Source organism: Melozone crissalis, unplaced genomic scaffold, assembly GCF_028551555.1.
Source record: "Melozone crissalis strain CALT ecotype California unplaced genomic scaffold, PUWL_Pcris_2 ptg000004l_1, whole genome shotgun sequence".
NCBI classification, from domain to species: domain Eukaryota; kingdom Metazoa; phylum Chordata; class Aves; order Passeriformes; family Passerellidae; genus Melozone; species Melozone crissalis.
Window position 1 is genome coordinate 40,425,698 of NW_026535782.1, and position 26,690 is coordinate 40,452,387.

Consider the following 26,690-nt stretch of genomic DNA (forward strand, 5'->3'; position numbering starts at 1 on the left):
TCAGGTGAGTCAGCCCCAGACTTTGTCTAGCAGCCAGGAATCTTGCTGCTTCCTAGTTCCCTTTTACAGCTCTCACTGTTCCCAGCTGAGGAGCACACACTGATGTTTTGCCATACCTTGGAAGGAGAAGAAATGAATTATGATGAATAGAAGGGTAACTGCACTATGGTGTGTCGTAACACACCACCAGCTACGGTGTCGCTAATGATCAAGCTGATGGATGAGTTATTTACTCCATGGTCTGGAGGGAAGAAGCCACCTTTGCTGACACCCACCTCTGAGCAGTGTGAGGGCTCTGCATCAAGAATAGTATGTCACCTACAGGAGCAAAATCCTGCTTTTCCTTGTGCAGCTGGATGCCCTTTGGAAAGCTCCGGTTCAAGCCTGATCCTCCTTAGCTTGTGGTATGGCCTGAGGTGATTCAATCTGCTGCCAGCTGAGATAGAGGTCTCTGCTCCTGTGGGACCTCTGTCCTGGTGGAAGAGTGGAGGAGGCACAAGGGGAATGCAGCCTGCTGTGGGGGGAAAGTGCTGCAGTAGATTAAAGCAGCTGCTGAGGGACTCCTCCAGTGAAGCTTGAAATCAGATTGTTTGACAGACATCGTGTTAGAAGCACCTGGCTGGTTCTGTTTGCCCCACAGCTCCCTACCTCAGAGAGGAAACAAGGATTTTCACTGCTCCAGAATTGCTTTACTCTTTCCTCCTCTCTTCCTTTGCTATGCCCCAGAGGGTAGATTGCCTGCCTGCAGTGAGCCACGGGTGTCTGCTGGAGGTAGAGGCTGGTAGAAGGGTTTGGGAACCCCTCACCCCAATGGCATCCCCTTGTCTGAGAGATGGAGAGCTTATGGAGACATGGGTTGGTTTAGTGTGATTTTATTTTTTTCCCAGCTCTGATTTTTGTTCTGCCTCATTTGCATATTGTGGGGTTTTTTTTTCCAAGCCTCTGCATCTCCTTTTTGCTTTTTTTTTTTTTAAATTATCTTCTCTCTGCTAAAGATTGCTCCCTAACTCTCAAATGTCCCTCCCCCGCCTCACTCCCCCCCCATCCCCCCTGCATTTTTCTTTCATCCTTTGTTCTTGATTGCTTGTGCCCGGGAGCAAAGAAAGGAAAAGGAAAGGATACCATCTTTCTGTGAAATACAGGAGAGAGAAATAGGCAGGCAGGCAAAGTTGTCAGCCTGACAGAGTGAGATTGAATCCATCTCAGGAGCACATTGCACACCTTGAACACGGGATTGACCTTCTCCATTATGCTTGCCATGCCATGTCATGTGGCTCTGGTCCTGCTAGCCCTGGATGGGACTGCCCTGCAGAAATGTTGCTTTTGGCATCTGCTGCCCCAGAGGGTAAAAACCTGCCTGCTGTGTCTGTGCTGGTTGCTTACAGGGTCCCGTGCACGGTCTGCTCCTGCTCCTGGTCCTGCTGTGACTCTGCCGTGTCTTTCTCATGCAGGAGTGTAGGGGTAATCATCTGAAATGTGTGTGCACGCTGGCTGATGCATCACATCTTCTCTCTCCTTCCATCTCTTCTCCCCCTGCATCAGCAGCGCTGCCATAATCTCTCAAAATCAACAGGCCATTACAGTCTGATGTAACTCAATGAGTACTCTGAGACAGAAATCCTGCAGTGTACTTAAAAACCCTAATGCAGAAACACAGCACTGTCTTGCATTCTCCTTCCACCTCGTTTCCTGGTTTCTAATGTAAAATGAGCATTGTTTCTATGTCTGCACATCGGGTTTTTTAGCAAAGCTAGGCTTCAATCAGTTTTTTATTCCCTTTCAACTCTCCCAATCTCAAATATAGAAGATTTTCTGATCTTCCCCCCCTCCAAACATCTCAATTTTTCATTACCTTTTAGGAGCAATGACTTCCAGCTTGTGCCTTGGGAGAGTGGAGGTCACAGAGGTCTCACAGAGGCCCTCAGTTTCACCTGCCTTTGCCTGTCTGGCCTGTCCCTCAGCAGTGGAACGTGCACTTTTGTTGATCAGACCCCATGGATGGGCTATGCTGGGTTTTGCACAGCAGAAGTGTCATTCCTTAGAAGAGCTTTATGTTAAATGTAGCCTTATATTTCAATCCTCCTTCTTAGTCCCTTCCCCTGAGTTTTTGATGTAAGCCACATTTCTGCCCTTGAGAAATCTTGATCTTTAATCCTTATTGGGGAGGGGCATCTACTTTCCTGATATTTGTAGGTTATTCCTTGTAGGAATTCAAGTTATTGCTGTTTCTTGTAGGACTCTTATGCATCTGAGACCTAAGTTGCAGGCTGATGCAGTGGGGTAGCACAAACTTCAATGACAAATATCACAGAGATGGATTTTTCATTATTTCGGTTACATAAGATAAACATAAAAGATGGATGAAAATGAATGAGGTGTTGGCTGGATAGACCATGTCTACTGTCAGTGGTTCTTCCAAGCCTCTTACTGTGGCATCTTGCTGGATCACCATTGCGTGGGTGTCATGGTTCATGTGTTGCTCCATGGTTTGCTTTATGCCCATGGTGAAGTGGCAGAGACACTGCCCCACTGTTGGACCACTGACCCATTGAGTCTGATAGCCTGCCTTGGGCACTGGAGCTGGCTGTGATGCCAGAGCTCACACCAGGTGTCCTCGGAAAGTGAAGAACTACTCCAGTGTGGGTAATTTGGAGCAATGATCCTAAGACAGAAGCTGCTTCTTATGCCTCTGTCAGTTGGCTTTCATACACTTGGAAATGTGAGGGTCTGCACTAGTTTAAAACTGATTTTGTGCCTGATACCACTATGGATATTTTTGTTATCTTTGCAAAAGTCTAATTGAATTAAGATACTGGCCAGCCTGTCTTCTGGACTGTCAAAGGAACTCCATGTACTTCTATCCTGTGGCTGCAGAGACTGCAGTTTGGCAAGACCTCCTCCTCCTGGGTGGTGCCTGCATCTAAGAAATTTCACTTGTCCCCCATGTCCAAGTATCCAGGGAGCCTCCTGCCAGAACTGCAGGCGCTGGAGAGAAAAATGCAGGATCCCTCTGTTCATACTTACCCCATCCATCCAGCTAATGTGCTTTACAGCTTATCATCTACTGGTTCCAATCAAAGCATTACAGCTGCTCGAGCAGCTTGAGCTTCCCTTTTCCTTTACTTTCTCTTCACACCATACCTTGCACTCCTTTGGAGACAGCAGCTTATTTTCTGGCTTGCTATAAGATCTCCTTTCTGGTACAAAAAGCTCCTGTACAGCTGTGTGACTTTGGAAGGCACTTGCTGACCATTTTGTCATTTCTCTCTCATGTGTCTCATTTTATCTGAAAACACTCTATTTTCCCTCTCTTTGCTCCTCTTAGTGTTTCTCTTCTCCTTGCATTGTAGACATGAGCACTTGAGCCAGTTGGGGATATTGATTAAATGTGGGGTTTTTTTCTCTTTTGGAAAGTGTTAGTTTAAACACTAGTAAGTGTCTGTCTAAGATGCAGCATTTCATACAAGTTTCTGAGGGAAAGGAATGTGGTGTTGTCTGGCTGCCCAGAATATCCCCTAGCCTGCCAGCACAAAGGCTTTCCTCTGAGCTGGAGCAAAGCCTTTGCTCCTGGATGGGATAGGGTGGTGGGCAGAGAGGTTTTTTCATAGCTCTTTTATGAAACAGATCCTGCTCCCCAGTGACACCCAGAGACAGCAAGTGGGGAAATGGCTTTGGAAACTGGCTTTCTCACCAGCAGCCAGGATCCTACTGTGAGGATGTCAAGAAGAAGCTTCTCCATAAGACTCCTTCATGCTGTTCTGTGAGGAGTGGGAGGAGAAGCTTGTTTTGGTTTGTGTTTTGTTTCCTTAAAGCTTTGAAAAGGTGTGTCACCTTCTGCAGTGTAATTAAGGCATTCTTACGTCTGTTTGACTTTGAAAGCTGGTTTGTTGTAAGTTGTTCCTGGAAAATGCCTTCAAAAGATGTTGGAAGGTGAAAGGGCAGGATTGGGTGTCAAGTTATGAACCAGGTACTTATTGGTATGATGCACTGAACAGTTGTTTCTCAAGCTGCAGGTTTGTATTGAGTGGTCCTGGCAGTGGTGTGGCTGCAGTATCATTTAGAACATGTGCAGTTCAGGAAAGGGGAGAAGATAGGCCATCCCACTGGAAGGAAGGTGGATGAGGACTCACTCAACTTGCTGTGGTTCAAACCAAGCCTGTATCTGCTGATGATGTCGTTTAGTTTCTCTGCACCTCCAGAAGAGGATGTGCTGGAGAGCTTCCCCTTGTAAGCTCTGGCTGTGGGCATCTGATGAGGAAGGCAGGAATTAGGCTTGAACCCCTTCTGACTGAACTGGGGGAAGGGAACAAGATGGAAGAACCTGAATGAAAGCAGGCTTGCACTTACTCGGTGCTGTTCACCATTTGGAGTTGAAATCTATGGCCCGGAGATGGAGCAGTATTGGCATTTGGCTTGCAGGGGTCAGGTTGTTCATGAGGGCATGGCTTTGTGATAGGCTGGTGTAGATAGAGATCAGCACAGTTACCGAATGGAATGGTCCCGGTTGTCTCCTGCATTCCTTGTTACTGCTGCAAGTATGCTGTGGTAAAGTAGCCAAGTAAAGACAGCGTTTTTCAGCCAGATCTAGTCAGGGGAATGTGCTGGGGGAAGAGAGGCAGGAGGGGCTTCTTTGCCCCCTCAGCAGAAGAAGCACAAGAAGACTTGGATTGTCTTGACGTGTTATCTGACAACTTGTTTTCAGCTCATTTAGCTAACTCGTCTGCTTCCTGCCTTGCCCTCTCCTGTTATCCCCATTTAATAGTACTTCCCAGCTTTATGAGGGTGTGATAAGGCTATTGCAGGCTGAGAAGTGATCCGATGAAACGCGTGTATGTGTATACATGTGCGAGAGGGAGAGAGAACTAAGAATAATTTTTGCTGTCAAAACCTCTGCGGGGCAAGAAGCGGCATTGGCAAGGGCTGCTGACAGGTGGGAACGGGATGCCTTGGCACGGTCAGGTCCGTGCAGAGCTTTCCAACCCTGCCGGCCCCTTGTGTTGTGCTGACTGTGCGTGACTCAGCCGAGCACTCGCCTCGGTGGCATTTCGCAGTTTGTCTGTAACACAATAGCACTGGAGCGCTGCCGCCCATCAATTCTGAAACTAAAGGGGGTGGCAGCAATGGGCAGAAACCTATTGATTGCTCTGTAAATCAGAAGGCTAAAGGAAAAAGCCCGATTCCCAGGAAAATTGCAGGTCTCCCACCTGCTGCAAGCAGAAGAGTCTTTCTGCCACCTCTTCTGGGCATGTGCAATATTAATGCTTAACTCTCTAGTGTACAGGGACCATTGATAGTCGCGAGTCTAAGATCAGTGTTAGTTCTTTCCATGTTCTGTGCAGGCAAATGATGGGATTTCAGCAGGGCTGGATTAGTTCAGATAATGGTGCTACAGGGTTCACCCTTGCTTATAAAGGAATCCTAAAGAGAAATGGGATAAGTGAACTATTGGAGCTCGTGTGAGCTGGTGTAGGAGAGACAGAACTTGATGCCTCTGCTTTTTTGATTGATGCCTGTTTTTGCAGCAGAAAACAAAGATCTGTGACATAGAATTATCCCTCTTGCTTTTGCCAGCAGTGGGTTCTGCCCCAGAGATGCCTGGCTTTGGGAATGGTAAACTGGAGAATTTAGCTGGTGTCGTGTCTGTGAAAGGAAACAGCTCTAGGAAGAGCAAAGGTGTTGCTCAGAGGTGGGATGTGACTGGGTTAATGTGGGACAGAGACAAATGTCAATGCCAGGGCAGAAGAATGCATGCAGTGGAGTTAGAGATTTGGGGGAGATGATGAATTGCTGGGCAGAAGATGGACAGATGGAAAGAGATTTTGGAAGAGGTCCCAAAATTGCCCCATTTAGTACATTTGGGAGAGTCATCGTTCTGCTCATCAGGCATATGTTTTGGGCATGGGCCAGGGGAGTTTTCAACAGAATCAAAACCACAATCTCAGCTTTCTTTTCTTTAAAAAAACCCAAAAAACAAAACACAAAAAACCAAAAAAAAAAAACCAAACCAAAAAAACCCCAACAACAACAACAACAAAACCAACCAAAAACCTAGGTGGGAAAAGAAGGAAAGGAAACAAAAACCCTGGCAACCAAAAAAAATTCACGAGACCAGACTCATTATTTTGGTGTCATTCATTGAGAAGCTTTTTAGAAATAAATAAAAATCTGTTTACTGTTAATATCTCTTAGTTTCTTATGCAAGTATAAACAGGAGTTTCACACAGATCCAGGACAGATGTAGAGGTAACTTGGGAAAAGTGGAATGACAGGAAATTATGTTGGTCACAACTGAAATGTTCAGCACAACCAAAGCACTTGAGCTAGTGAACCTTTTTTACAGCACATGTTGCCCCTGTGCCACAGACTGTTAATTTTCTCTTACCCGGAGCAGATGGAGAAAACCTCTGGGGATGGAATTTTTCTCTTGTGACTGGAGAAAAGTCTCTGTGCACTCTGGAGAGAGAAGAGTCACAGCTCTTGCTTTCCTTTGTCTGGGCTAGCAGGAAAGCTCCATGAGTATCATGGCTATACTGGATCCATGTTTGCTTAAGGTGCTGGGGGATGCTGAGGTCAGACAAGCTTCCTCTGCTGCAGTGGGGAACTGCTATAATAACTGCTCTTTCTGCTGTTATGGGCCACACAAGGATGAGATATTTATTAGGCTAATGAGCAAATTATAATTCAAAGCTTTAGGATGAACAAAAAAAAGAAATGTATGTTAGCTCCCAACTGGTAATGGTTGTAGGATCAGAGTCACAGAATTCTTGAATTTCTAAGTTTTCCCAAGTGACCAGTGCTTGGATGAGATGCAGCTATATATGAGTATGTGGTTATATTCTTAAAGGTAGAAATGAATGTATGCATCATGGTCATAATACAGAAAACGAGGAAAAAAGCAACCTTACCTCATTTCCTGCCTTTTTTAATGTCAATTCCCATTCATAAAGCACAAAGAAAGGGATATTTTTGTTTCTTAGGGAGATATTTTTCTTCTCCATACTAAAAGAAAATGCAGAAATCTTTGGTCATGGATTTAAATGCAACTGAGTTTGGTTTGTGGTGCAGAGGTCTAAGTGTGCATTAGGACATGGCCTGCCTAGTGTACCTGTTTTGTATCACCTCTGTACACAGAGAGGAGGTTTTGTGTAGATTGTATTGACCTGCTGTCCAAAGGCAGTTTTGGATTGCAGTTTATCTGGGCTGGATTCAAATCCTCAAGGAGAAATACTCTTTAATCATTCAAGCTGGATGCTGCCCGAGTTTTGGAATCTTGCAAATATGTTGGCATTTATGTAATAAACACAAACTTTAAGAGTGTTTCTTTTCCTTGAGGAACTCTTGACTTCATAAGCTTTCATTGTGAGCTGGTTGTTAGGGCTGAGAATTTGCCACTGACTCCCTCTCCCCACCCCAAAACAAACAAATAAATAGAACCATATGTAGTTGACTTCATCCTCCAAACAGGCTCTTTGGCTACTTCCCCATGAAATCAGCAGGTTTTTTTTTTTTCCTTCAAGTTTTGAGACATGCCAGACCACTGAGGCTGTGGGGAGAAGGAAGATGTTAGCCCTAGTGATGACTCTTAAGTCAGCTGTCAGCTCAGTCCGAAGTATCAGTCATTTTCCCATTGCTAAAGTCACTGCAGCATGTTTTTCTTGCCTTGTTCCCAGTGTGAAATGAGTTACTGTAGCAAAAGGGTTTTAAAGACATTCTTTGTTGTTTGGGTTGAGGCTTTTTTTTTTGTGGTTGTTGCGTTGGGTTTTTTTTTTTTTTTTTTTTGGTCCAAAATAGAAACATTTAATCATCTTTTTAATCATAGCTTCAATGTACAGCCAAACAACACTTTTTTTTTCCCCAGTGGCTGTTTTTGGTTTAGGCTTGACATAAATCTATTTCAATTGGTCAGTGCTGTGATCCAGTTCAGACTATGAAGTGGCCCAGTATACATCAGCCTGATTCTGCATTTTATTCCGTGCAATACTACTGACTTGCCATGCGGCCTTTGCTCAGTCACTTGTAAATTTATCTTCTATTTCCATTATCTTTGAAATCAGAGTAGCTCCTGCTTGTTTAATATAGTTGATATTGGCAGAAGAATCTTAATATTAGAGAAGAGGGAACACACCTGGTGACCTAGCAGAGTTAGGATGAAGAGCATGAAGGGGCAGAAAGGGAGCAGTGACAGAAAAAAGGGGAAGTTTAGACTGAGAGGTACTGGCAGGAGGCCGGTGTTCAGCTGCAGGAATGGGAAGAATTATTCAAAAAGTGAGAGGAAAGGAGATGCTGCAGATCAAAGAAGGAAAGGAAGTGGAGCGCAAATGAAAGCAGTGATTTGGAGAAAGGTGGGTTAAGTCAAGGAGTTGGAAGAAAGCAAAGGGATGGAATAAGGAAAAGGGTTTGTTCAGTTCACTTAGCTTTGTAGATTATCTGATTTGTACTTTTCAGACATTACCCTTATGCTTCTAAACTTAGGACAAAATGTGGATTGGATTTTTTTTTAAAGCACCTGAATCTAGATTATCACATTAAACAATTTGGAGTAGGAAGATCTCTAAAGTTTGCTCTTCGAGGTCACAATGGTGTCTGATAGCACCTTCCTTTCCCTAGAAAATAAGGGAGGATTAGGTTTTATTTTCCTCAAACTATTGTGTTAATAGCTTGGCACAGTCCCCTGCCAATTTGTCCTGCTGGCTTTCAAATTATTGTCCTGTGTTGTAGAGGACAGCTTCTAACATGTAAAGCATTTAAAACATCAACAAAAAGTAGCTACAAAAAGTTTGTTGTCTGAGGATTTTTTGTCTTCTTTTCCTGTTTAGAGCATAATGTGCCTGATTTAAAACTGTGCCCAATAAAGCCTTTAGCTTTGTTTGATTGTTCTCAGTGGTGGTTGTTCCCTTTTCCCTGCTGCCAAGTCTGTGTGTGAGGAAGGGCTGGTGAGGAGAAGGGATGCAGCAGGGATGGTTTGTGATGACTTGTTTTGGGAAATAAGAGTGGGATGGCCCATGCAGGGTTGAAACGGGGGTGGGGGGCTGGGGAGTGCTGCTGTTCCTATTGTTCTGCCAGACTGCATGATTCAGCCACAAAGCAGCTGCTTCTCAAAGACTCCCCATTTTAAAAAATACTGGTTTAAAATATAATGAAGCACAATAAAAAACATTAAGACTGATACTTTGAAACTACCTGAAGGCAGATGGAGCGCTTGAAAATTCTCACAGTAAAAATATTTCTATTTTTCTCTCAATGAAACAGTATGTTAAATTGTAACCTTAGGTCTCGAATAAGCTTCTGCAGTGACTAATTAGGCAGTGGAAAAGCAGAGAAATCACCTCACCTCTGACCGCAGCACTAGTTAAGAAAGTTGTGGAAAATATAGGCAACCACTGTAATCCTGAATTGTAAGAAGAGGTGGAGATGGAGCAGCTGCCTGCCCCAGGGCTCTGGTAGGTGCTGCGTGGAGTAGCAGCACCCATAACCACTCCTGCTAAGATTAATAAGGAGGAGAGACTTGTTCCTTAATGCACAATCGTCACTCATGGGAGCCAGGGGAGGCTTGCTGGGTGTCCTGGTGTGGCCCATCACCACTGGCACAGGATGGGGCAGGTGCCCTGCCCTGTCAGTGGCATTGGAGGACACAGGGGACTGTGGTGTCCTGGGTGGGATGGACCAAAGGCCCTGCCAGATGTAGCAGCTTCTATGTTAAGCTTTTATCTCCTCCTTCACTGTGGGCTCATTTCCTTCAGATGGTGACAGCACTGTGAAATCTTTCAGGAGCCACAATGTTTCCTTGAAAGTTGAGACAGCAGGGGAAGAAGTGGGGAAAAGCGTTGTGATTTTTTTCAAATCTTGTTTAGGCTTTTGTTTGCCTGTTTTCTTTCCCTCAGGAGAGTGTCCAGCTCTCTGTTTCAGGCTGGTTTTCACCTTTGAGAAATTCCTATGAAACAATCAGACGATTTGAAGGTGTGTGAGATGCTTCTGTATTTTGAGTCCTAATCACTTAGGTGAAAAAGAATAAGTAAATTATATATTGAACTGCTAACTGGTGCTGAGGCCTGGTGGTTTCCATGGCAACAGGGCTGGAAATAGCTGCCTGTGACGTCACCAGCAGGCACAGGTAGATCCGAATCCTGTCGTTGCTGTTTCCTCCTGAAGAAGTGAGTGTGGCAGGCACAAACACCTTGACATTGCAATTAACATATGCAAATATCCCTGCCACCCCAGTGGTGCCTGTCCATCACCAGGGTACACTGAGTTCACTGCGGGCACAGCAGAAGTATCTGGGCCCTCTTGCAGGTGCTAGGGGGACCAGATCCCGCCACTCCACACCTCTCTGCATTGGCCACACTGGGGTGCAGAGCTGCAGCGTGAGACTTTTCAGCCCCATGCCCAGGTTGAGGGGCTCAGGTGTTCTCCTCCGGTGGCTGGTGATGCCCCACTTACCCAAGCTGCTCCTCTAATTCATCCTACAGCTGCAGTATTGCATGTGAGAGGGAGAGATTTCTAAACAGCTCGGACACCATTTCTTCTTTTTGGAGATGGATAGAAGACCCGGTAGGTTTAGGTTTGGTTGTTTTTGTTTGGTTTGGGTTTTTTTGGTAATTTGGTTGATGTAGGTTTTGATTTTGCTGTTTTCTGGAGGATTTGGTTTTATTTTCCCTTTTTCTTTTATCTTTGAGACACCAGGAATGTAAACTCTGATCTTTTCTGGCATTGCTGAAGGACAAGTGGGAGGTGTAAATGAATCTATGAATGTGAATGTTTAAAATGTTAATTAAAGGGGTGAATGTGGTGAATCTTTAACAAAGGCCTTTTCTACTTAAAATATTAATTACTTGTTGAAGTAAATACATCTTAAGCAAAACAAACAACCAGTCTGATTCAGCAGGGTTATTTGATTATCCTGGCAGAGTCAAGAATGGAGGTTCTGCCTGAAGCCTCTTTCACTGCACTGTAGGTACAGGAACGTCACAGTCCTGGTCCTGTGATGGGGACTGACCCACTCTGGAGCCTGGTTAGGCACAGGCAAGGTGGATGTGAAGAGTAAGTTGCAGTTTAGCTGTGGAATTAAATATCCTTTAGCCAGCAGCAACCCCCCTCACCCCACTAATCTGATTACCTAGCTCCACGCATGATCAAAATCCAGTGGATGTGATACTTCCTTCCATGTCTTTTCTGGTGTTTGTGTTCAATTTCATTTTAGCTGTCCTGAGTGATTGCATTTCCAATGTTTTCCTGAGAAGACAAGGCCATATGTCTCCTGTTAAGGTGATCTGTCCTCTTTTCCCCATGCAGCAGCAGTCAGGTTGTGTTGAATGCTCAGGTGGCACTGAATGATCCTCCTCTTTTTAGTTTGTGCTTCTCAGAGCTTTGCAGGCAGTTCGGGTCCCGGCTCATTGGCCATTGCTTAGCGAGATCTCCTCTTTAGTCTTCGTGTTGGTAAATAATTTCTGCTTCTTGATAATGCACTTGTTGCTCTTCTGCAACCTTCTATTTTGTCATGAGGTTTTTTTGAGCAGGTTTAGCCCAGAGTTAAATACTAGCTTTCTGGTATGGTTGGAACCAAAATAATTTGAGGATTGTCGGCTCTAATACAGTAAGCACATGCAGCAAGTGCAGCTATTTGCTTCCAGCAGTGCCCACCTGTGCAGAGGAGTGGCTCTGTCACAACAGTCTTCTCCAAGAGATTGCATGCTGCATCTCCTGTGCCTGTGCCACTGCAATGGCTCTGAGTACCAAATGTTGGTGGTTTGGGTGTGGTGGCTGGTTCTCTCAGAAAGGGTCTCACATTGTCTCTTCCCATTGGTAAAAACAGATGCCCTCTGGACCATGGTTTACATGTAGATGTAAATGCTTATCTGTCATGCAAGCATAAAAACATGCAGAGTTTATAGGGAGAAAAATGACACAGGGCAATGCACAGGCAGTTTTACTGGGTGCTGTGGCTTGCAGAGTGTTGTTTGTAGATAGGGCACTGCACCGACTGCCTATTATGCTTCACAGGCTGTCAGTGACCTGTGGACCACAGTTTAGGTGATGCTGTTCTAGGGTCTTATCTATACTAGAAAAAGGAAGACAAATGATGCATAGTTTATCGTTTAGTTGTAAAGCTAAATGGCATTGTGGAAGGGTTTAGGGTGTTCTTTAATGTCAGGAGCTGATTCTTGCATGTGCTGCAGGTGTGTTTCTGCTGCCAGAGGTAAAATAACTGTCCTGATTTCATCAGTGTAGATGCAGATAAATGTAGTTGGAGATACAGAAGACTCCTGCCTTTATAATGTAATTCTTTTCGGAAGCATCTCCAGGTGTTACTAGCTCCTTTTTTCTTGCCTTAATTGACCGTAAGCCATTCACATTATTATGGCTTCCAAGGGGTTTTTTCTTCCAGCTTGGTTTTTAGACAGTGCCCCAAGAAATGAATAGATATGACTATGAGAAATATGAAGATCTCCAAACCTTACTGACAGAAGGAAAACCTTACAAGGCATTTCCACTACTGCTGTCTTGAGTTAGCTGTGCTACCACTAGTGATGAGGCAGAGGAGTTTGAGATCACCTGTGGCTTGTTAGAGGCAACATCAGAATTTAGAACTGAACACCTAATGCTCAAGGCTTTTAAACAGTCCTGAGAACCTGGTCTTTGTTTAGACACCTTAGTCTTAGCTGAGCATTTAGAAGATGCTTGTCCTACTTAGACATGCAGTGACTATGTATGATATGCCTGAAGGACTACAATTAGCATTTATGTCTTAAGGTACCTGTTACTATTAACACTTGTAGTGCTCCTCACGGTTTCTAACACCTTCTGTCTTTTATGCATGTGTCTTTCAGGAAGTGAAACTTTGGGACAAAAATCAGCGCACTTTTGTCATGTAGCCATATTGATAGGACAAGAAAGAATGGCACTGCTCAGTGTTCCCATCAGAGTTGTTAGCAAATGCATCTGTCAGGAAGGATTTAGTGATGGGTGTTAAGATAATGAGCCACAGGGAGGTAGACTATGACTTTTCACTCTTTGCCATCTCTACTTTTCTCCTAGTTCACAAGGTCTTCAGAAAAAGGAAAAGCTGTTACTATTGCTGATTGCTCAACTCTTCCAGAGTTCTTAATCTCTGCAGATGCTGTGTGTAATACCTATGTAGTGGTATTGCTTGGGAAGGGTGAAAGCCAAGAAGATGAGGGTTTATTGTCTTTACACCTGAGGCTTGCTCAGGTTTTGGTGGCTGCAGTCTCCAAAATTAGATTGTTTGTGTTTGGATTTAGGATATCCTCAATTGGGCCTACTGGGGAGAAACTGCTGTTAATGCACCCTAAAGTGACCACTTAGTCTTTCCTCTGCCACAGAGGGGATGGAAGGGGAAACAGGACCTCATGCAGGGCTCAGGAGTGAGGGGTGGGTGGGAGATGATCTTCAGGGAAGATCAGTCTGGTGGCTGGAGGGAGTTGGGCCTCATTTAAAATGGCTGCTGCCGCATTCAAGGGGCCATTTTAAGTGCCTGTTATCCTACTCTTGCTTAGGGCTGTAATTTGAATGAATGTCAAGCCAACAGAAATGTTAGATTCCAATACAAATCTGTTCTGATTTGGGGATTCATCTGAGTCCCAACAATGTGTACAGTACTGCGGAATGAGAGGTGATACATTGTGGAAATGCAAGATATGAATTTTATATTTATTACTGACTTGGCAGGGTGCTTTTCACATCACCATTCTGGTACAATTTTGATTAGATTTTTATGCTGAGCATCAGAGAAACACTGCTTGTGTGTACGTAATTCTCTTTCCCTATTGTGCATCCCTTTTCTGATAAGGAGGACTGTGTGCTGATGACACAGGGTTGACAGTCATTGCACTGTAACTATACATTCAGATAATGCCAGTAAAAACTTCCTCTGCAGTGTGGAGGATGTGTGTTGACACGGAGCAGAGTGCCGCTCACAGTGGGAGAACAGGTAAGTTTCTGTCTTGCCCAGCTGACCTCTGCAAGAATTTGTAAGGGTGATGGTAGCTTCTGTCATCTTGCTGGGTATGGCAGAACCTGTTCAATGGTCCTCAGTCCATGTGTTGATCTCATTTATCATTAATTCTTGTCTTGTAATGGATTTTGTTTACTCCCAGCATGTTCTGACTCTGAACTGGCATTGAAAGCAGGTAAAATTCATCTGCAGATGGAGTGCTGTCTGTTCTCTCACAGGTATTCATTTGCTTTAGATGGGAAAGCATCAGCATGGGAAATATCCTTTTCTGTAGACTACCTTACAGAGTTAGAGTTCTGGGGCAGAGGTAAATCTGACGTGTATATTTATATTTAGTTATTTATGCAACTCTTCTCCTTTGTATAGAGCTTTTTACAAGCACTGGTGCATGTATTTCACCTTGCTTTGTGTCAAAAGTAGTAGCGTCCCCATTTTATAGCTTAATAAAGAACTATGTTGTGTGGTTTGAGATGGTGCAGAAAGTCTGCATTAAAACTGGGAACTAAACCCAGGCTTCTCAGATTCTTGGGGCAGTGTCCAGTACTCAGGAAGAATGAGGAAAAAGGCAGGATGATTTTTGTGCTTATTTAAAGATATATTTACATATTTTTGTGTTGAATTGGCTTCATTTTTCATTAGGATAATTGTCTTGAGAAGGGGTTTAGAAGGATAAAAATGTAGGGGTTTTTTGCATCTTCACTGCAAACTGCATTGCAATTGTACTGCAGGAATGCATGGCTTGTGGCATTTGGTGGAATCAAGATTTGACGCCGTGTGATAATGGCAGAGCAAAACATATGAACAGACGATGGCCAGCAAGTTTATTTACCACATTAAGATTATAAATTATCACCTGGGCTATAGTAGTTTGACTCTGTGATCTTTCTTCATTGCAGTAAGTACTAAAACGTTTGCCTAGACTGTCAGGAGGTTGCTTGATTCAGTGTTACTGTGACTCAGCTGGCAAATGGTAACTTGTTAATTGTGGTAATTCAGTTGCTTATTTCTGTGTTGGTAGCTCTTGAACTGATTCTGGTGGGTAACCATTGTCAATGGGCATCAAGTGAAAGGAAAAGCCTGGGATTTACCTGGATGTAATCACTGTTCTCTGGATAGTCTGGATAGAAGCAGATCTGCTTGTAGAGCTGATGGCAAGAAGAAATGGGAAAGGTTTTGTCTGTGTCTGTGTCACCGACCTACTGAAATAAATCTGTCACCCTCATCTGAGCTGTGAATTTTTGTATTTAGAGTTTTGGCAGCAAATGGACAAAGCTGAAGGTGGTGTTATATAGGTTACTATTTTATTCCCTATCCTCCCACAGTTGGAAGACTGACTCTTTGTAGAAAAGGTGGGGAACCTTCCCCTTGTTGAGAACCAAGCTGGGCTTTTGGGTAGCCACGCGTCAGTCCACAGCTCCATGTTATCCAACAGTGATGTGTAAAGTCAGGTGGCTTCAGCCTATGCAAAATGAACTTGTGATCTGTGCCCAGCCCTTGAGCTGCTGATCTTCTCCCCAAGGCCTGAAACCTTAGTATAGCCCACATTCAGGGTCTGCCTCTCCAGGAGGAAACCTTGCTTTCAGTGTAAAACCACTGGGCACTTACGCAAGGAAGTTGGCATGCAGTACGCTGGGGTGTGAGTTTATGGCTCCCCCGCTGTTCTTGACTCTTCTGTGTGGGCATTTTTCATATGCAGTTAAGAGCTGAGCTGCTTCCTCCGGCAGCGTTGAGTAAGAGTGGCTACAGCGTGAGTCGGTGTGCAGTGCCCAGTGTGCCGTCCGCTCGGAGCCCAGCTTATCGCTCCCTTCCCAGGGTGAACAAGCCCTCGGGAAATGTTTGGATTTTACAGGAGGCCGTGCAGGATCAGAGCAGCAGCAAGGTGATGGGGCGGGACTGTGGAACTGTGGGACCAGCAGGGATGCACGTGCCATACCAGACACAGCTGGGACCTGTCAGGCTTAAGTGTGCCCCGGTCAAGGCAGGAACATCGGTGATGGAAGTGGAGAGTGCCTGTGTGGGGATGGGGACATCGTTCTGCAGAGCCAGAAGCCAGGGGAGCCTCTGGATTACGCTGGGGGCAGGTCGTATGGGTGGGACCTTGCCTCTCCCCAGCCTTTGCCCCACGCTGGCCTTGGCAGAGCTTGGCAGAGCCCACGGGGAGGCCGACGGTGCTCGGCGGAGGAAGGAGGGGAGCAAATGCTTCCCGCGGTGGAGCAGGAGCTGGCATCTGAGCAGCCTCACCTCTGCCCCAGCGGCTCTCACCGGCCCTTCCTGGCTGCCTGCCGCCTCTCTCCAGCTGCCAGCCCCCCGCCCGCTGGCAGGCAGCGCATCCCCCGCCGGGGCTGGGAGCAGGGAGGAGAGGGCTGGGCTGCTGGGAGGACCAGCTCCCCCGGGCCCCGGCTCCGGCCCAGCAGAGCGGCGGGCTGCTCCCCGGCTCCCCGTGTCAAGCGCGTGTTTGAGCTTGTGCTAGTCTCCTGGACACCTTCCCGGTGAGTTTTCCAGAGAATGACTACAGATGAAATGCAATTAGACACAGATGGAGGGGGGTGGGGGAGGGGTGGGAGATGAGCCGAGTTTGAAAATGGGGGGAGGGGAACGATTGATTGCGAGGCCGTGAGGCAGGACCGGCATGTGCGGGAGAGATGAGTGCGAGGATCAGAGGTCCCCGCTGGGAATCGCTCGCTGGGCTGGGGCCGGGAACCTGAGGAGGTCTCTGTGCTCTCAGCTGCTGCTGCCGCCGCTGTTGTGGTTGTTGGAGAGCCAGAGGGAAGCAGCAGGCGTGTCTCAGGGATGATTAATCATGTATGGCAGCAGTGAGGAAGGAGGACGCGGTGTGCACACGGAGACCTGCACCTCCCCTAGCCCTGCGCGCCTTTGGCTCGCTGACAGCGATCTCTTCTGCTCGGAAAACCATTCCCAGAGGAGGGCAGCCAGAGGGGGACCGTGTTTCGCCTGAGCCGAGAGACCGCTCCTTACCCACCCCATCCTCCGGGAACTTTAAGACTTGAGAAACTTAAATCTCCTGGGTCTGGAGAAGAATGAAAAATAATGTGAAAGCAGGGAGTTGAACTAGTCCAGGTGGGAGGAGAGACAGACCTGACTGAAGGTTTAATTAGTGAGGAGAATGGAAAAAATAAAAGTAGGTTTGGCAACAGCAGGCTGCAAGTGCTTCCCAGTTGGAGAGGTGGGGACAGGGCATAGACCAGTCCAGATTGTTGCTGCAGGTCTCTCTTTGCTTCAGGACTTGTCAGCCACCTCTCCTTCCACACCCTGGCAATACCTGAAGGGGAAAAAACCCCACCAAATAAAAACATAATTTGACTTTCTTTTGGGGAAAGTATTTGGTTTTAAACCTCCAGGATCTGACTTTTATTGCTGTAAAGAAAAGATTAAGAAATAGGAACCTGCCTTTTTTTTATCTGTGTATGTGTGTATATGGGATTTTTTGCAAGGTCAGAGCCCCACACCAGGTGAGAATATAAAAAACTTTCAGAGAAGGAGACAGGGCCAAACCAGGACCACTGACAGGCCTACAACTTTTTACCAGGCTCCCCAGTCCAATGGTGATTACCTGCAGTGGTCTGCACACACACCTTCCCTTTTAATTTCCCCTGCAAGTAGGGGAAAGTGTCCCCTTTTCTCTACATCCCTCATCAAAGATAAAGCAGTATTCTTCCCTATAATTTATAGTCCCTTTAACCTTAAAGATGCCCCTTTCACAGTCTGTAACACTTCTTTTTGAGAGCTTTGCACTGAAGGAAGGTGTTTGATTGTATTACCCTACCCCTATTTCCCTCTGCTCAAGATTTGCTCAGACACCTTTAACTACAGTGCTGTATTCTGTCACTGAGATGGGATCGCTGAGCTAATTTTTGTAAGGCTGTTTGGACTACCTTTATGTTTGCCCCTGCAAGATTGCTGGAGAGTGTTATTGAATGCTTATAAACAGCTCCACATTTTCCATGTGCCACTTCCTCATGCAATGCAGAGCTGTGGCCAGAATCTGGAATGTACTAATTTATTTTCCTCCTTTTTTCCCCCTAATGTAGCTAAGTAGTATTTCACAAAGCTAAATATCATCACAGAATAAGAGAGAAGAAGGGCATAGGTTGTTCAGAGGTGGGACTGAAAATGAGTCTCTCCATATAGAGTTAAGTTTTTTATGAAATGTGTGCTGCAGAGCTACAGAAAGCAAGGCTACTGTTGGGGAGATTGGAGGTACCTTTGTGTGGTTGTTTTGGGATCCCTGGATTAAAAATAAAAAAGGCAGTGTAGTTTTTCAAGCAGAATCGAAACATGTTGGTGGCATCAGAAGCTAACAAACCAAGAGCTGGAATAAATACTTAATGCTCTTCCCTGTGAGACCTCTGCTCACAGCCAGTAGTCATGGAAAACAGGACAAAACAGATGTGGATGCCCGAGCAAGTGAATAGTACTGCTTCATTCATTGCTGTTTTGAAGTGAGATGTTTCCCTCTCCTCACCAATTTGCCAAGTTTCTTTTGTGGTTTCAGTGGCCTGGGACAGTGGTGGGAAAAAGGTGCTGGAAGCAGCTGGTATGTTGCACCTACGCCAGCCCAACAGGTCTGATTTTGGGATCTGGGCAGGGCTCCTCTGCTGTGGTGGGGTGTCTCTGCCTTGGCTGAAGGGCCCATCTACTTGCTTTGAATGGATGGATTGAGAACAGGTGGAAGAGCAGGAGGGTGTCCAGAGGCTGGTACAACACAGCTCCATGTGGAACTTTTCCTGAAATGCTTTGTCCAAGAGTGAGCAGCAAAGGGAGGGGCAGCTGCTGGTCTGTGGCACCTTCTGTGTCCACCAAGGGGCTGAGGGGAGTGGGGGTCATGCTGAGGCTTACCCCACAGTAAATGTAGTTTAAGAGAGAGGAGGAAAACCAGGGTTGAAAGGATGCAAACCAGGGACAAGAGAGGATGTATTTTGTTCACTCAGCTGGTGGATCGGCAGCAAGAGGGATGTGTTGCTAATTAAAGTGAACTATTGATCACATTTGGATAGAGGTGATGCTGTGGAGGGGAGTAGCGTCCACCTTTGTGCTATTGGACCATGCAGGGGTTATTCAGTCCTTTTCCAGTTTGGGGACCATTTTGGTGAGCCCTCCAGCTTTGTGCTGCCTTCCAGCAGCAGTGCTCGTGGCAGTGGCAGGGTCCTTGGCTCCTTGGGGACTGTAGCTTGCAAGAGGGGGTGGGCAGGACTCCTCCATCTCAGCTGGCACCTTGGGAGCCACCTGGTCCCCTCCCCTGCCAGGGGATGCTTTCTGACTGTGTAAGGGGAGCTTTTGGAGGAGCCAGGGGCTGGCTGCCAGGCTTCCTTTAATTCCCCCAGCTGGCAAACAGGAGGCCTGTGTCGGTTGCCGGGGCAATGGCGGGAAGCTGTGTTAGTTTAATGAAGCATTGGGAAGGCTGCTGTTTATTTCAGGGGAGCGGGGGCTCTCTCGTCTGCCAGGATGCCCTGCCTGGGATGGAGGGGCAGCTGCCAAAGGACTCCTAGGCCATGACTGCCATGCTCTTCCCCTCAACTGCTGCCCTCAGCCCTTCCCAGGGTACAGAGGCCAGCATCAGGGCCATCCCTCAGTACAGCATGTCTGTCTCCTCCCCTTCCACTCGAGCCCAGCATTTTCAGTGCCATGCTGTCAAACTTGTCCTCCTCCAAAAACGCCTGCTGTTTCCCAGGGAAGACCCCCCAGTCCCACTCGTGTGTTGAGGACCCAGTGCTTGCCTTTAGGCAGGGTGCCTCCCTCCCTGGATGTCCCTTCCCGTTCATTGCCTGCCAGGGGTACAGTGGTTATCTGATCGGGGTGTTGAACTTACTCCTTTATTTAAGCAAATGAAGACTTGAAGCATCAACGTCTTCATAGTAAAGGTGACCTACAAAGGAGGGAGGAGAAGAATGAAGAGGGGGGAACGGGGAAAGTGCCTTGCGTTATGCCCCTTTTCTAGTGTCTCTTTTTGATTTAAAAGGGATCTAATGGGGGGCTTGGGCTTTTTATCCTTCTTTGCTTCTTTTCTTCCCAGCGTGTTATTTCAAATACAAAAGGATTTCTGGTCTTGTTTAACCTCTAGGGGGGAGGGGGAATTCGATGCACAACTTGAGCACTAATAGGCTTATGACTATTCAGATAAAACTTCATTAACCAAGTGTTTAAAAAAATAAGCCTTATTCAGACCTGTTAAAAATCAAGAGAGTGTAAATGGGTGTGAACAAACAAATACTAGATGGAGAGGTTGTCTGAAAGTTCAGTAAGCCGTGTCCATTTAATAAAAGGCTAAGAAAAAGCCTCAGGCCACAGACCGATGAATTTTCACACAAAAAAAGGTGAAATAAGACTATTGTCTTGCAAAGGGAAGAAAAAGGCCTTTTCATATGTGAAAAGAGAGATGTATTTGGTGAAGATACACAAACAGAAATGCACCTGATTTTTTTTCCTTTTCTCCCCTCCCCCCCTTTTTCTGGTTCCCATTTAAAATACCGTGTAAACAAATGCTGTCCTGGACGATGCTTCCTGAGCTGGTGTGGCAGAGCATTCCCTTGTCCTGCAGGGGCAGCTTTCCACACCGGCCCTGGCAGGACCGAGTCCCCCGTCCCCAAGCACAGTGGCATGAGGTGTGCCCGTGCCCAGGGCGGCAGTGTCCCTGCTGGCGGGGGTTTGCAGGCTGCTGTGGCGGCCCTGCCGTGCGGCCGGAGCACACGGAGCCGTCTCTGGGCTGAAGCCCACATCAGCCCAAACTCCCGGACGCCCTGTTGCTAGCCCGCCTCTGCGGCCCGTTGCTCCCTGTATGTGCCCTGTGGACGGCTGGTAATTAAAAAACCGTGGAGGGGGATATTACTGAGTTAACAGTAGTTATTTGTGAGGCTGCTGGAGGGGGGGAGAGAGATCTATCCCCAGGGAAAGCTGCACTGACGAGGGGTGGGGGGGAGCAGGAGGGAGGAGGAAGTGGGGGCGAGATTGGCAGGTGACTGCCAGCTCCGAGGAGATGACAGCGGCAGCAGCTCCGCCAGTCCCACTTGAACACTGCACTGCAGGTACTGGGTTAATGGGTGGGAAGTGGTGAAGAAGAATATCAGGGTGGGTGGCTGGAGGGGAGGGTGTTGGCATGGGGGAGTTGATTTCTGTTAAACGCCAAGATAGAGATGACACTCCATATACATGTAATCATTAGACTTCATTACCAAGAATATTTTCCTTCATATAATTTTTTTAAATGCAGAGAAAGCTTTCCCCAAACGTGACAGTATTCTACCTACAATCACTTTCCCCATGCCAAATACTACCATGCTGTACAAGAATGGTCTGAAATGCTGTACTATTTTTGACCATTTCATTTGGGTTATTTGTAGTAGTGAAATTTTAATTTTTAAGGTGCTAGGAATAGGCTCCTCAGTCCCACATTATCTCCATGTATAAGGCCTTTTTACTGAATGTGAGACTGCATTACAATCTAAACCTCACAATTTTCTTGTTTGATGACACTGACTATCCAACTAGAAAATTCATGTATCCTCCTTTTGCAGGACTGGCAGGTTAGACCTAGACTGAAGTCCTGATTGACATCTGCAGACAGCATTCTTGCTCATGCTCGCTCTCTCTCGCTCTCTCTCTCTCCCCTGTGCTCATGCTCTCTTTCCCCCCTCTATTCCTTTTCAGAGGGTAAAACATCTATTTGCAAAGGGCTGAGGACACACACTGCACAGGGAGATAAAAGCAAAGAGCCCTCATCCCATGTAGGAGTTCATAGATCTGTAACTCAGGGAGCTGGCGACAGGGTTTGACAAGGGTTGAAATCCTTCTGTCTTTCTCCCTTCTTGTATATTTGAGTTTGAAAAACAAAACCACCTGGGGTTATCTCAGGTGTGCAATATTGAGGATTTAGATGTCAGCTTCACTATCAGCTTCATTCTTTGTGCACAGAGAGAGAAAGAAGATCACAGATTTGCACCTAAGCTACAGAGAGTGATGCCAGTGCCTTGGTTTATCACAGTGGAGGAAGCCCATGCCTCTCCCTGCCCACTACAGCAGAGTTAAGCCCCAAGGGCCTTACACAGCCAGTGCCTCTGTTGGAGTCCTGTCCTTTCTCTCCCTGCAGCAGAAGCCAAGTTTAAGGAATTGGCTGAGAGTTCAAGTCGCACATATGACTGTAGACCTGCATGGTACAGATAGCAAGAAGAAGAAGCTTCAAAAACATTGCTATCCTTTTCTCTCCTAGCAACAACAGCCCGCTGTAAAATATTTAGCCATAAAGATATGACTTTTCTTTTTGACCTGCCATGATTGTGGAGAGGGCCACCACCTGTGCACCTGTGGCGTTACAGATTTTAGTCCAGAGACTGGGTTCTCAGCTGCGACAACAGCTGATGGGCTGGTCTGAACATCTAGTTTAACCTGTGACTCAGATATTGTACTGGTTCACTTATCAAAAACACCAGCAACAAAAGGGGCAAAACCCCTTTTGATTTTCCAGTACTGACATAAGTACACTGATTTACATTACATGGACATACATATTTTGACTGCTTGACAAAGAAAATCATGCCCATGACAGCTTCTTGTCAAGCAAGTATTCCTACTAAATGGAAGCATGGCCAGCACCATCCGTTTTTGAGGTCTCTTCTGCGTGGTAATTTCCAGAGTCCTGGTATGGCCAGTTTTAGGGAACTGTTTGAATCTGGCGACTACCTGCAGTCTTTGCTGAACAGCACTGGAAGCGTTGGGCATTTAGCAGCTTTGAAAATTACATCATAGGCATCCTTAAATGTACTTCTGAAGCGTGCATTGGTTTTAAAGCTTAGCAGCTGGCCTTTTGGCCATATATATATAGATCACACACACTGATTTGCTTATCAGGGATGGCAGTTAGTTAAATGCAAAGCAAAATTATATGTTTCTCTCCTGTCTTCCCCTTCCCCTTTCCTGTTTTCTGTGTGGAATGACGATCTTGGGGATGCCTTGAGCTGGACCATGAATCCCCTGGCCTGTCAGTTTTGCTAGGGATAGAAGGGATGTGCTGTGTAAAGTGCTACAACCTGCTATATTTTCACTCTTACTGGTGTGTGGAAGCAAGAGTTTTAGATGCATGAAGCCTTGCTTAGGGGTAAGAGGGGCTGGGGGACGACACCAGCAGAAGAAACCGCTAGTTCAGACCTTGTTCACGGTTAACAGGACTGAGATTCTGAGCAAGTCTCAGGGTAGTGGGAACGGGTAACACAAAGCCAGCACTGGGAGCTCATTTTAATTTCAACCATCTTGTGCGTGTGTAGTTGGCTGTCTTTGTTTAAAGAACTTGGCCTTCAGGTAGATTTTATTTGGACGGCTTGCTTATCCAAAGAACATTAATGACTTTCCTTGAGGAGTTGCAGCCAGTACCTTTGCACCCTGGTTCTCCTCTAGCCCTGTTTTCTCTTTTCCATAATCTCCCGGTGCCCGGCAGCAAGCCTTTAGGGTACATGCGCAAGCAAAAGGAGCTCGAGTTGGGGAATTAATATTCCTGGAACATAACACCAGCAGCATGCACACGCTGAGGAGAATATTAGAGCTATTAGCGGTGGGAGTTTGGAGTGCATGCAATATCTAGATGGAGAATTCAGTGTGATTAATCTGCCTCTAAGCAGCAGCCTCCGGGCTCTGGGAATTCTGTGGCACGTTTGAAATCAGAACTTTTTTTAATTACCTTTCCGCATCAACAAAACAATTGCAGTTGTGTGAAAATAAGCCCATTCAGTCCCTGCCCTGGCTCTGTTCTTTTTTTTTATCCCCTTTTTCCTTTTTGGATGAGGCATGCTGCCGGAGCCCTGAGTATTCACAGTCCCGGCAGCTCTGACAGCATTTTGCACAAGTGCAGAGGGACTTAACCTGGGAGGCTTGGCCAGCCTCCAAGTCAGGTAATTGCATCGTGGACCAAGCTGGAGCAAGCCCATGCAAGTCGGCGTGTATGTGTTAGATTCCTTGCTCTTTCCCCCTTCTTTTTCCTCTTCCCAGCAAATGCCTGTGCCTCCCTTTCTCCCCCATTCACCTCCTCACCATGCATCCTGGCATGCTGGCAGCCATGTTGCCTCCCTGCCATGGGCAGGTTGAGAGAGATTCCCCCAGATAGGAGGAGTGGGATAAACATGGAGGTTTCCTCTCATGCAGTCAGCAGGGTAGAAAAAAATAGATTAAAAAATGAAAGGAGTCGATATAAAAATGGTAGTAAAGTTGTGGCCAAACAAGGAGCAAGACATGCTGAAAGATACGAGATTGGATGGGGACCTCCCTGCTTGCAATTCATACCTTTTCCCTCCCTCTCACGAGCAGAGGCAGGAGAGTTTATTCCATCCATTGCAGCCTGGTTTATTGCTGTACTGGCATGGAGACACTGTAAAACAACAGGGGAAATCTTCCATAACACTGTGGCTCTGCCAGGGCTGGGATGATGCCCTAAGGCACTGGGATTCAGAGTTGATGTGGGAACAGAGGCTTTGGCCATGGAGCAGCTCCAACCTGGAAGACCCATCTTCTGGATGCCTGGATTTTATGCTGGAAGCACACAGAGCTGCTGGGGTACAAAAGTTTCCAACAAGTATCTTGGGTTTCCAGTGCTGGTGCCAGCCCTCTGGGGCACCACAGGCCCTCATGGGGTGCTCCCACCGTCCACCAGCAGCAAGTTGGGAATGTACTTGCCAGCTGGTTCATGGCAGGGATCTGGATTGCTTCCCCCTCGCTTCTCGCTTGCTCCACATCCAGATTTCCCTCCTGCCTCACTGGCAGGTTGCAGAAAGGGCAGGCTGTGATGGTAGTGCTGTTTTCTCCTCCCTTCCAGGTCGACACAGCGATGGGAATTGCTTTGTAGGTCTTGATGAGGGCAGGGATGGAGGTTGGAGAGAGGAGTGGACACACTGTGAGGATCACAAGGTGTCTTCCTTTTGGTTCTGCAGTTCCAATAACTTCATAAATATAACGTCTGCAATTAGCACAGTTTAATTTTTTAAGATTTATTTTTAATTTCACTTGGCTGTGACTGTGCCCTTGACTTATTCCTCTGAATTCCTGGCCTTCAGGCATGATTAGCACAGTGTGTTTGAGCTGCCGTGCTTCAAAAGGTGAAAAAAAATCCATTTTACACACAAATAACAGAGTTTTATTTTTTTGGGTTAATTTACTGACATGTTTGAGGTGGTGTTAAATTTTCAGAAATTGATGTTAAAAAAATTACACCAGCTGAATAAACAAAAAAAAAAAAAAAGCCCCAAATCTTACAACTTTCCAGGTCATATTAAGCCAGTAGCTACTTAATAAGCCTTTTTTTTCTTCCAGGCTTCATTTCAGAAATGACTACAGAAGTCTTATATCATCAGCTTTTGCTCCCAGAGCAACATCCGAGCATTGCATTGTATTGGGAGTACATCAAAGTCTCCTGGCCTTTCTTTCATCTACCCCAGTCTGTCTTCCCCTCCCCAGGGCACCTAAAACCTAAAAATACACTAGGGAATCAAAAACTCCCCTCTTTTCCCTATTGCCTTGCTTGGGCCTTACATACAACTCTGTTACCTTTACGCTGACCGCTTTTACTCAGATTGTAGTTCAGTGGTGATTTCAGATCCTCGGGTGGGGGGAAAATCCCCAAGTGCCCACTGGAGAGCCTCACCTCTGTCGGCCCTCAGCTCCCAGAGCTCTGGCACGGAGTTGTGTTCACCCTGGTGGCCCTGCTTGCCCAGTGGCTCTCAGCGCTGCCTTCCCTGCGTGCCTCAGGCACAACCCACAGCATCTGCCTGCTTCCACCCTTACCCTGCAATCCCCCTCTGCCCTGCCCCCCTGAGCCTCTCCTGTGGCCACTGGCACCCCTCGATCTTCCCCCCAGCACCTCATCCTGCTCCGGTCCCGGCAGGTCCAGAGGGGCCACGGCAGGTGGTTCAGTCCCAGAAGGGCTGCTGGTGCTTGTGCTGCGCTGGAGGATGGCGCCTGGGCTGGCACTGCCTGTCTGTCCTGCCCAGGCCACTTTTAAAAGGTATTTCCACTGTGGTCACAAAGTTTATTTGTGAAGAAAAACCACAAAAAAAACACCCAAAGCCACAACAAAAAAGGGAGTATGATTTATAAAAAAAAAAAAAAAAAGAAAAAAAAGCCATTTTCTTGGCCAGCCATTTCCTGAGTTCCCTTTGTTACTACTGCAGATATGTGTTTGAATAAGAGCCTTTTCCCCTCCCCTCTCCTATTCCTCCCCGTTCTACCCTGCAGTGAAGTCACAATCCGGCGTTTGTGGGCTCTGTGTGATGTCAGAGACTCGGTCTTGTGACTTCACCGGCGGGCTCAAGCAGAAGGTGCAGACGAGGCTGAGAGAAGCGAAAAAAAGCCCCCTCCTCTCCTCTTCCCTCCCCCCCTCCACCCTCTCGGTTTATAAAACCAGTAGCTGAGATAAATCGGAAGGGGGTGGGGAGAAGCAGCAGGGAAAGCTGAGAAAGATGCCAGAAAGGTACAGTAAATGGGCTTTATCTCTCTCTCCCTCTCCCTGAAAGTTGAGAGTGGAAAATTGCCCTGCAGAGGCCAGCTCTCGCCGACCACGCGCGGCGGCGGCGGTGGCGGCCGTGTGTCTGCGGCGCCCTGCGCGTGTCACCCGCCCCCGCGACGCCGCCGTGCCCGCCCGGGCTGCCCGCGCCGGGGGGGGGCTGGGGGCGGCGGGGAGGGCCGGGGGCAGCCGGAGCCCGGCGCGGCTCCCTGGGCACGGCCAGCCGCT

The 26,690-nt window shown here is 46.8% G+C and overlaps 1 protein-coding gene across 4 annotated transcripts in view; it reads left to right on the plus strand.

The window, feature by feature from the left end:
* The window catches only part of TCF20 (transcription factor 20), a 128,878-nt gene that overhangs the window by 27,577 nt on the left and 74,611 nt on the right, over positions 1-26,690 (plus strand). Inside the window, exon 1 of one of the 4 annotated variants that reach the window (XM_054272472.1) lies at positions 20,969-21,009. The exons of 2 other annotated variants lie outside the window; for them this stretch is intronic. The gene's annotated coding sequence lies outside the window, so the exon portion shown is untranslated. Of the gene's footprint in view, positions 1-20,968; positions 21,010-26,306; positions 26,430-26,690 lie in introns of those variants that run through there. One more of the 4 variants, XM_054272462.1, reaches the window with a different exon arrangement.